Here is a 10000-nt window from a genome sequence, read left to right on the forward strand (position 1 = left end):
AATCACGCAATCGTTTGGCAGGCATATGTCGTTTCCGTTGTAATCCGTCCTTTCGAGACTTCTTTAACTTACTTGTAGCGAGACTAGTTTAGGGTGGGGGTTTGCTGGCCCCTTCACCCCAGATTCACACCTGAAGTTTCAGGTGCGGCGAGAGTGTACACTATTCATGACCTGAACTGAAAGCATCCTGGGACTCATAACAGCTCGGGCATCCAGATGGTAAAGACACCACTTGGTCAGGGACTGGGTGATCAGTGCTAATATTACACCCCCACTACCCACTGACTATAATCTTTGTCTAATTCCACTACAAGAAATGATAATATTTACGGATTGAACCCAGAATTTAATTGAGAGCCCTTTAAAAACATGAAAACAATGGATTTTAACTTGACTGAGCCGCCATTTTGAGACCGTATGCTCTCCCAGTGATCTTTGCGTGCCTATTCAACTTGGCGTCAAAAAGCAAAATTTTAATCCCCGTCTGATCCCTGTTCAAGGTCCCCGCTAGCCAATACTTGCGCCTAATGCTGTCGAAAACCTCACATACCGTGGTGAAAGTGACAGTCCAAAACCGCTGAAATCCCCCGCTAATGCCCCGCATTTCACGGGTATGGGGGTGCGGGGCTTTCCACTGACTAGTCATAATACCATTTTTCGTCCGTAAAGTCCTCCGTTCCCAGACACAGTTGCCACACATGTTGACGAGTTCAACTTTTTTAGTTAATTCTCCCGACAGCTCTCACACAAGCTTGAGTATATACAAGCGCTCTAATGCGCGAATCGATAAGCAAAATAATTTAGCTACTATCAAAATAGATATTTTCACGTTGTCAAAGCCGTTATAGCGCGTGAAGGCACTGAAGCAGCACACGGACCATCGAAACAGTTTGGTCCGTCTCCTCTCGGGCCGAAGTCACGCAACGCTGCTTGTCGCAACAGCTGTTGAAAACCGGTTTTTCGACTTGTCCAATCAGAAACTCCCTCGGACTTAGAGTCCAATCAGCGAACTAGGACAAATTCTGTCCCAATTTGATGATATGGAAATGAGGTTCTGGGGTCGTGCGACCAGAGGCTTTTTTTTTCGTCCTCGACCGTTGATTTGGTATCACTGAGCGTTCTCTCCGACCTTGAAAAAATAATTCCTCTGGCACCCAGGGTAGCTTTTCAACGCAGTGGATTGAAGTAAAGTCTTCGAAATGACGCGCTCCGACCTTTAGGATTTATACCCATTGAAAACAGTGACCAGTGTCTCCGGTAAGGAGGGGGACATTGGGATTTTTGGTTTTGCGGTTTTGGCTATTTTCTAGATCTTTTTTTCGGTTTTTGTGCCAAAAGACTTAGCATCTGAGTTTTCGGCTTTCGTAGAAAATACGAGCGGTTTTTCGGTTTTGTTATCCGATGTGCTTTTTGGGTTTTCCTATTTTATCCTATTTGGGTTCCGGTTTCTCTTAGATTTGAGCGGCAATTTGATCTCGAATATTTATTTATTTATTTATTTATTTATTTATTCATTTATTTAATCTTTATTTAACCACGGTGCAATTCATCAGCAATATAAAAACCATATGTATCATTAAAAATTTAAAACCAAGTATAGATAAAACTATGTAAATTGCATTAACTATTTTACTCAATATCATACAATAAAAGCTGCTTTCCGTGAATGTCGTGTTTAGAATAATGGCTTAGATAACCTCTTTAACAGTCATTTGAATTGATTGAGGGACTCTGCTTTCCTTAGTTCTAATGGTAAACTGTTCCACAAAACTGCGCCACTATAGCTAAAGCTGGTTTTTTTGTAGTAGTTTGTGCGCGGTTGCGGAACATTTACCTTATTCACAGTCTCTCAAACAATAACCAGAATCGCGATGGACAAATTTCGAGCAGAGAAACTCAGGTGCTAGTCCCTGTAGAGATTTAAATTGCAATTTGCTTTTGAGAGACTAGGGATTTCCATCTTAAGAGTTCAAATAAATTGTTGACATCAGCATCATAGTTAGAGTAGGTCAAGGCACGGGCTGCCGAAATAAAAGAAAACGTTTGAGTGATAATAGAGCTCAATTCCCGGAGACGTCACATGAAAACACTTTATAGCCGCGAAACGCCAAAGTTATTGAGAGAAATGCGTGACAAACTAAATGTCACGGTAGGGGATCACGCGTGTCAAATGACGCCCGAGTTGGTGAGGAGTGGATAAAGATGAAGGACCCCATGAAGATCTGAACGAGCATGAAATGAGTGCAGAAGCTAGTGACTCTGATGAAGGCCAGCAAGATTTGATGAAAGAAGTGACGAAGTCAGTGCAGATGACAAAAATTCCCAGGGCCAGCAAGATGAATTGGGGACATCGACGAATTTTCTCTTTGGTGCAACGTCGCGATGTGGAAGGGCGGTGCCCGGGGAGGATACTCCCATATAAAAGGGGGCGGATGCTCGTCGTCTCGCTTAGGGGTATATATTCCGGATTTGGTCTCACTTAGGATGTTCTGGACAAAACGCAATCATATGTAGCCGTGAAGGGCTCCTTTAGGGTTGCGCGCGAAGAAATATAAAAGCAGGAGCCCATGATGGGCTCCTGATAAAAGTGTATATTTACATATTTATATTTCTTCACGTAGGTGAAAGTATTAGATGATAATGTCTTTGCCATCATTAAAAGTCGCTGTATTTTTTATTTCTCTGGGTTATGATATGGTCACTTTTAGGTGTCAAAAAAACCTGGGCCACGCCCAGATTGGTCTCCTTTTAGAGGTTTAATTTAAAATTTCCGACGAGCATCCCTCCCCTTTTTATATGGGAGTTCCCCCTCCGCCCCCCCGGAGGGCGGTGAGGTTTAATATTCGACTGCTGTCTTAAGTAAGTATCTATTTATTACCACATTTAACCTTTGAGCAAGTTCGTGCTGCCATGTAAAACAAGGAAAAAATTGTACCGGTTAGCTTCCTCAGTGCAATCGCATGTTTTAGATCAAGATTAAACATTCCATTCGAATCTCCAAACTGTCAGGTCTTAGTTACCAAATAGAAATGTTCAATTAGAGATTTGCGATTGAAGTTTCCAGAGCTATAGCTTTTTGCAATTGCAAAATTGCAATTCTAGAGAGGACTTGTGTGCAAATTCTCCTAAGTTAACTTAGCTCCATTACCAGCTGCTTTACGGAAAATGAGTCCACAAAGTCCGGGCTCGAGAGAGCGGCGGAAATAAAGCCTATGATTTTAGCAGATAGTAAAAGATATGAAGGCTTTAGACAAGTCCATGACATTCACAAATACTTTGATGAAATAAAGTGTTAGTGTAATTTGCTCTGTATACCCCACTTGTCACCATTGTATCGGTTTTCTGACGGTTTTGTGTGCGGTTTTCGGTTTTGGCCGGATTTTTCTGCCGTTTTGCGGTATTGGATGATTTTTTCTTCGGTTTTGCGGTTTCTAATACACCCCAATGTCTCCCTCGTTAAGGTAAACAATAACCTACGATCAGGGGAAAGGCGCACTTTTCTTTAGACAGGGCGCCAAAAAGGTACGCCTGATACAATTTCTTAACGAGTCACCCTCTGCCCGTCTTTAAAGGAAGAGCAGAGAGAATGCATCCGAAGAATGGTTTGTCTGAAAGATGACATTAGAGTTGTAATTCCTAAGGGATTTGGCAACAGTGTTATTTAAAGTGCCCCTAACCCCAAAATATTTTTTTCGCTAAAATGAATCTTTGCACCTGTTCGAGACGCATTGCGGCCATTTTTTCCTTTTTCTAACAAATCCTGCCATTTTATAGGCTTCGAAAGTTGCGAAAATCCAAGCATCTTGTTTTCACGACCGAGTCAGAAGGGGAGTGGGTCTATTCCTGATTTGACGTCATAATCTACTTTGCATGCGTTTTTACAAAGAGTTAATTCAATGTAAATCAGTTTGTGACGTCACATCAGGAATAGGCCCACTCCCCTTCTGACTCGGTCGTGAACAAAAAATGCTTGGATTTTCGCAACTTTCGAAGCCTATAAAACGGCAGGATTTGTTAGAAAAATGAAAAAATGGCCGCAATGCGTTCATTTTAGCGAAAAAAATATTTTGGGGTTAGGGGCACTTTAAGTCCCGAACGTTCTAGAAAAAATGCATCGTTCTACGTCTACCGACTCGAAAAGTGTAATTTCTGACGGTCGAGTGACATGGGAACGAGTTACTCAGAAATTGAATAACCTGACGGCACGACGTGGAGGACCGTAGGTGGTTATGGGATAGGTTAGGACTATTTAGGAGTTTGGCGGGAGTTTTTCGTCATTCTACGATTGTCAGTCGCTGATGCTTTAACTTTATGCTTAAGTCTCTCGTCTCTTTCACATTTCGTGTATTTGATTGAGTATGTCGGTTACTCCAGAGGTTCAGCAATTTATAAATAAGGCATTAGCTGATAACAACAAAGCGTTACTGGATCAGATTTCGAAGTTAGCAGCTGATTCAGCCGATAATGTCAAGCGTGCCAGTGTAGAGGCCGCTGATGAACAGTTGCGAGAGATAAAGAAGCTAAGACAGGAAGAGCCGAAGTCTTTTAAACGGAAAGGTAATGAGCTGCAGTACAAGTTCAACGCCAAACTGCAGGATTTTTTTGATGAGGCCATATCTCACCTTGAGGTCAATGCGATCGATAAAGCAAAGGAGGCCCTCGCCGAAGGTACGTCTTAATTAACCGAAAACAAGAGAGTATAAAGGTAAGAGAGGGAATCCCTCATATTGGCCCTATTCCCATCGTAATCCCTCTTAAGTTATTTTTAGATCTCCTGCGAGATCCGGTATTCCCACGCGAGTTAATTGATAGCCAATTGTATGTCCCCATTTGTACCAATGTTGACAGCTGAGCGAATTCCCACGCAATGATTCGCATCGTTCGCGAAAATGGGGACATATGATTGGCTATCAATTAACTCTCGTGAGAATACCGGATCTCGCAGGAGATCTAAAAATAACTTACGAGGGATTACGATGGGAATAGGGCCAATATGAGAGATTACCTCTCTTACCTTCATACTCTCTTGCCGAAAAGCAGAAGTTAATCCTTTTGGCGGACAAGTCGGATTTTGCTCCACCGTAGACGAGTACGTTCAACACGAGCTTGCTGTGGATGAGGAGGACGAGAAAAAAAATCCGTCGTGCAGAAAAGGCGGCAAGGCGGGCTATTTCTTCTCGTTCCTCGGCTGTGTGGTCCATTCCGTTTGGTTCCCCTCGATTTGCTGGTCCTTCTCAGGCTGTTGATTTTGCTCCCCCTCGCAATCAATGGTTGCCCGTTTCTCGGCGTTCATCCGAAACTCCTGCTAGGCCCGGTAACTGTTTTGCGTGTGGTAAGTTTGGTCGCTGGAGATCTGAATGCGTTCAGAGTGCTCGTGGATCGAAAGGTAATCAGGATAGCAGGTGACTAACTTCTGAGGATCAAAGTAAGCGTAACTTTTCCTTTGATATCTCTCCGATATCTCTACGATCTTCTTGATGAGCACAGAGACTTTGAGCTTGAATTGGCTACGTCGGTTCCTTCCAGAGATTTCCCGAAACGTTCTGTAAAAGGGAGATTATTATTTAGATCTGTGGAATTCTGGCAATCAATCGATACTCTTGATTTTATTTTGGATGTTATTAAGGAGGGTTACAAAATACTATTCATTTCTACCCCGCCATCAAAGCATTATTCCAGTAATGCATCCTCGTCGAGGGAAGCAGATTTTGTGTACCAGGCCAATGCGGAACTTTTGGCTGACAATCGTGTCGAGGAACTGTCTTCTCCGCTGATAATACTTAATCCGTTGACTGTGTCATTTCAAAATAGCGGGAAGAAGCGGCTTATTCTAGATTTGAGGCACATTAATTTACATATTTTAAGCAGAAATTTAAGTGCGAACGTTTGCATGCCATTTGTGATGTCTTTTCAAAACATTATTTTGTTTTTTCCATCGATCTAAAGTCTGGGTATCACCATGTTGACATTTTTCCTGAGCGTCGCGCATTTTTGGCTTTCTCCTGGGACTTTAATTTGGCACGGGTGTGGCCAGATATTTCCAGTTTACAGTTTTGCCATTTGGCCTTTCCAGCGCTCCGTTTATTTTCACTAGGTTATTAAAGCCCCTGGAGACCCTTTGGAGATCGCATGGCATACCCGTAGCTATTTTCTTTGACGATGGTGTTGGTGCTGGCCAGTCGCTAGAAGCGGCTAATCATAATAGCTCTGTCGTGCGATCGGATCGTGCCCGTGCTGGTTTTCAAATTAATCATGAGAAGTCTGACTGGCAGCCTAAGCCTTGTTTTTCTTGGATCGGATACAATATTGACACTTATTCGGGGCTCATTTGCGCAACCAATAGCAGAATTGGAAAGCTTTTTTCCGAGCTTGTTGATATTTGTGTCGCTTTGGAGGAGTCTCGCTTTGTTCACGTTAAGAGAATTGCCTCCATTGTCGGTCAAATTGTTTCATTGTCTCCCAGCTGCGGTACAGTTACTCAAATTATGACCAGGTATTTGCATTTTATGGTTAATTCGCGGCATTCCTGGAATTCGTCGGTATTTGTCCACGATCAGGGCAAGAACGAGCTTTTATTTTGGAGAGATAATTTGAACGGGGTTTTGTTTTGGCCAATTCCTTTTGTTCCCTCGGTAGTCATTTTTTCGGATGCTTCCGCCACCGGTTGTGCGGCTTTTATCCAAGGCACTGAGTTAGTTTTTCAGAGAAATTGGTCTTTGGGCGAGTCTGAGAAGTCCTCTACTTGGAGGGAGTTAGCTGCAATAAAGTCTTCGATTGAAGCTTTTGGTACTCGCAATATACCTGTCCAAGCAAAGGGTTCGTTGGCATACTGATAGTCAGAACGCTGTGCGGATAATCCAAGTCGGTAGCATGGTTAAGGAGTTACAGGATTTGGCCTTGAGTGTTTTCCTTTTTACCTCTCAGCGTCAAATTCAATTAGATCTTATTTGGTTACCTCGCCGTCAGAATGCTCAGGCCGATCTTTTCAGTAACGTAATTGATTTCGATGATTAATCCGCGCATGACGATGTGTTTACGCAGCTTAAACATTCGATCGATAGATTCGCTTCCAGTTACAACGCGAAGTTGTCGAGGTTCAATTCTAGATTTTTGCAGCTGGGGACTGAGGCTGTAGATGCCTTTACCCAAGATTGGTCTTCAGAGAACAATTGGTTGGTTCCGCCTATTAGTTTAATTGGCAGACTCCTGTCCCATATGCATGAATCCAAAGCATTTGGTACTCTCATTGTGCCCATGTGGAAATCTTCTTATTTCTGGCCGTTATTATGCAGCGATGACGTTCATTTTAACTCCTTTGTGGCAGATTAGTTTAATTTTTTCTTTTTGCTTTTATTTATTTATTTGTTAACATGTCAAACTCTGAGAAATACATGAGAGCAGCCAAAGCCGGAGACTTCAATGGCATAAGGTCAGCAAACATAGTGTGAAGAATTTGCATGAATAAACGAAGGCTTTAACTTAAATACTTAAACAACTAAATATGACTACCTAATTTACAAACACACAGGATAAAATAACCAAATAAATTGCATAAACAAATACTCCCAGTATAATTGTCCACAAAGTATACAATTTAGTGCCAATGGACATGATCAGACTATAGAATTAAGGGATATGAGTTCCATAGCCATTTTTTTCAGTAGACTAACTCAAGCATTCAGAAAATGCAGTCTCAACCTTTTTTTAAAGTTACTTAATGTGAGGTTGTTGCGCACTGTTAACGGAATATCATTCCAAATAACAGGAGCCTGCCAAGTGATAGCAAATTGATACATATGGCTAGTTTTATCAAGATTAAAACGTGAACGAGTCAAATAATCGTGATATTCATGATTAAAATGAAGGATTGAGGAAACAGGAGTAGGTAAAATATTGTTAAAATGTGAGAACACAAAACAGGCAACATGGAATTTAAAAGATAGAATGGAGCGAAAGAAGATTATTCTTAGAGAAAAGGGGTTTAGAGGGTGTGCGCGGGGGCGAAAAAGTAATTATACGGATGGCTTTCTTTTGAAGTATATAAAGTGGTTTCAGGTACGAAGCATACGTAAAAGCCCAAATTAGAGTACAATAATTGATGTAAGGCACGAAAAGAGCATTGTATAAAGTTTTCAGAGTATCCAAAGGTATCATTGAATCACATCATTACATCATTGAAAGTATTATTTTGTAATCTAGATACCAAAATACGGTGAAACTTTTGCAGTAACTGAGATGATAAGAAAATATTGAATACTTAATTTTATAATGATAATGCCTTTCTGCACAAGAGTATGACTTGAACCCCTCTCTAGTTGTTTGACAAGTTTCAATATTTTTCCAAACTTTTTTTGGTTTCAGTTATATCTTTGACGAATTTGCATGGATTGGGAAAAGTGCATCATTTGTCAGAAAAGCAAAGGCGAACCCCTACAATGTCCAGCAGTTTCTAAAAGAAAGGATGCAGGTGCAGGATACATTTTGGTCGCTAAAAATCTTGAGGAATTCCAAAAGCTTGGAATCATTCCTTTTTTTTAAAGATTAGTTGGTTAGACGAAGGACAGGGGATAACGCAGACTTTGTCAGATAGAAAGGCTTCTTGGCACATGTCCTGTAGAGACCTTTTTAGCAATACTAAACTAGAGCGTGCAAAGAAGAGAAAACTGGATGAAATAGAGGATACAGAAAGAGACGAAAAGGACGAAAAAACATAAGCAGAAGAAAGTTCTCATTTCAGCCCCGTTAAAAGTCGGAGATCTAGCCAGCCGAAGTGTTTATCAGAAAACCATTGCTTCTTTTGTGATCAAACAGATAACCTTAGAAATCTCCACGCTGCTTCTACATTTGAAGTTGATCAGAAAGTAAGGAAATGTGTGGTGGCACTAAAAGACAGCAAACTTCTTGCCAAGCTTTCTGCTGGCGATATGATAGCTATCGAAGCAAAGTACCACGCAAAGTGCTTGGTTGGTTTGTATAATCGAGCGAGATATTAATGTTCACGGCAACAAAAGACACAACTACTCCTGTCCTTGACCTTAATGAATTCGCGTTTGCAGAATTAATTGCCCATATAGATGAAACACTTCACGTAGAAGAACCAGCAGTGCTTATACTTTCTGAACTAGTTAAGTATTTTTCCTCTAAGCTATAGGAAGTTGGTCTTGGGGGTGAGAAAATCAATGCTACTCGACTAAAGGAAATAATCCTATCTGCTTATCCAGATCTAACTGCCCACACAGAAGGAAGAGACATCCTTCTCATCCCTCAAAATGAAATCGGTGGTGTCTTAAAGTGCTACTGTGACGAAATTTGAATCTTCCCTATCGAAGCCATTTTGGCACATAAACACGTAGTCTGTACGAGAAGAAGAATGCTGTTTACCATTTTCAAATATCTCTTTTTGTTCTGGAGATATTCAAGTTTTTTTAATATGCAAATTAGCCAAGTGATGACGTCATAAACCCTACCAAATTTTGATCAAGTATGATGGAGAAAGATATCTCAGCCAATTTGTATCAGAAATACTTGGTTCTTTGCACTAAGATTCTAGTAGATGTGTTCCACAATATGAGCATACCATTTTTGTTACCATGGCAACATACTGGGTTCCAGACCTCCCTGATATTAAAAGCTTTGCAGACCACCTTTGGGGTTCTGTTTTGATATTTGCAAATGGTGCCTCATCTGCATGATCCTGCCAGCATATAAAGATGTTAGGTCAAGTTTGTGGCCTTGGTAAATGTATTTCCAGCCTGAGATCACCAAAATATTGAAATCAGGTTGGAGGGGACTGGAAAAGAGTGAGTTGCCATGGGAACCAATTTCTTTACAGTCGTAGGTGTGTTGCCTTCAGAACTATCAGCTCACCAAGTTTCAATGTTCTCTGTTGCAAATTGACCGAGATAGCTCTATTTATATTCTTCATGTTCTATTGGGTTGGGTGAATGACGTCATCAGCCTTCTCATTTTGCATATTTAACACATTTTTCAAACTTAAATA

Source organism: Montipora capricornis, chromosome 8 (genome assembly GCF_036669925.1).
Source record: "Montipora capricornis isolate CH-2021 chromosome 8, ASM3666992v2, whole genome shotgun sequence".
Classification (NCBI taxonomy): domain Eukaryota; kingdom Metazoa; phylum Cnidaria; class Anthozoa; order Scleractinia; family Acroporidae; genus Montipora; species Montipora capricornis.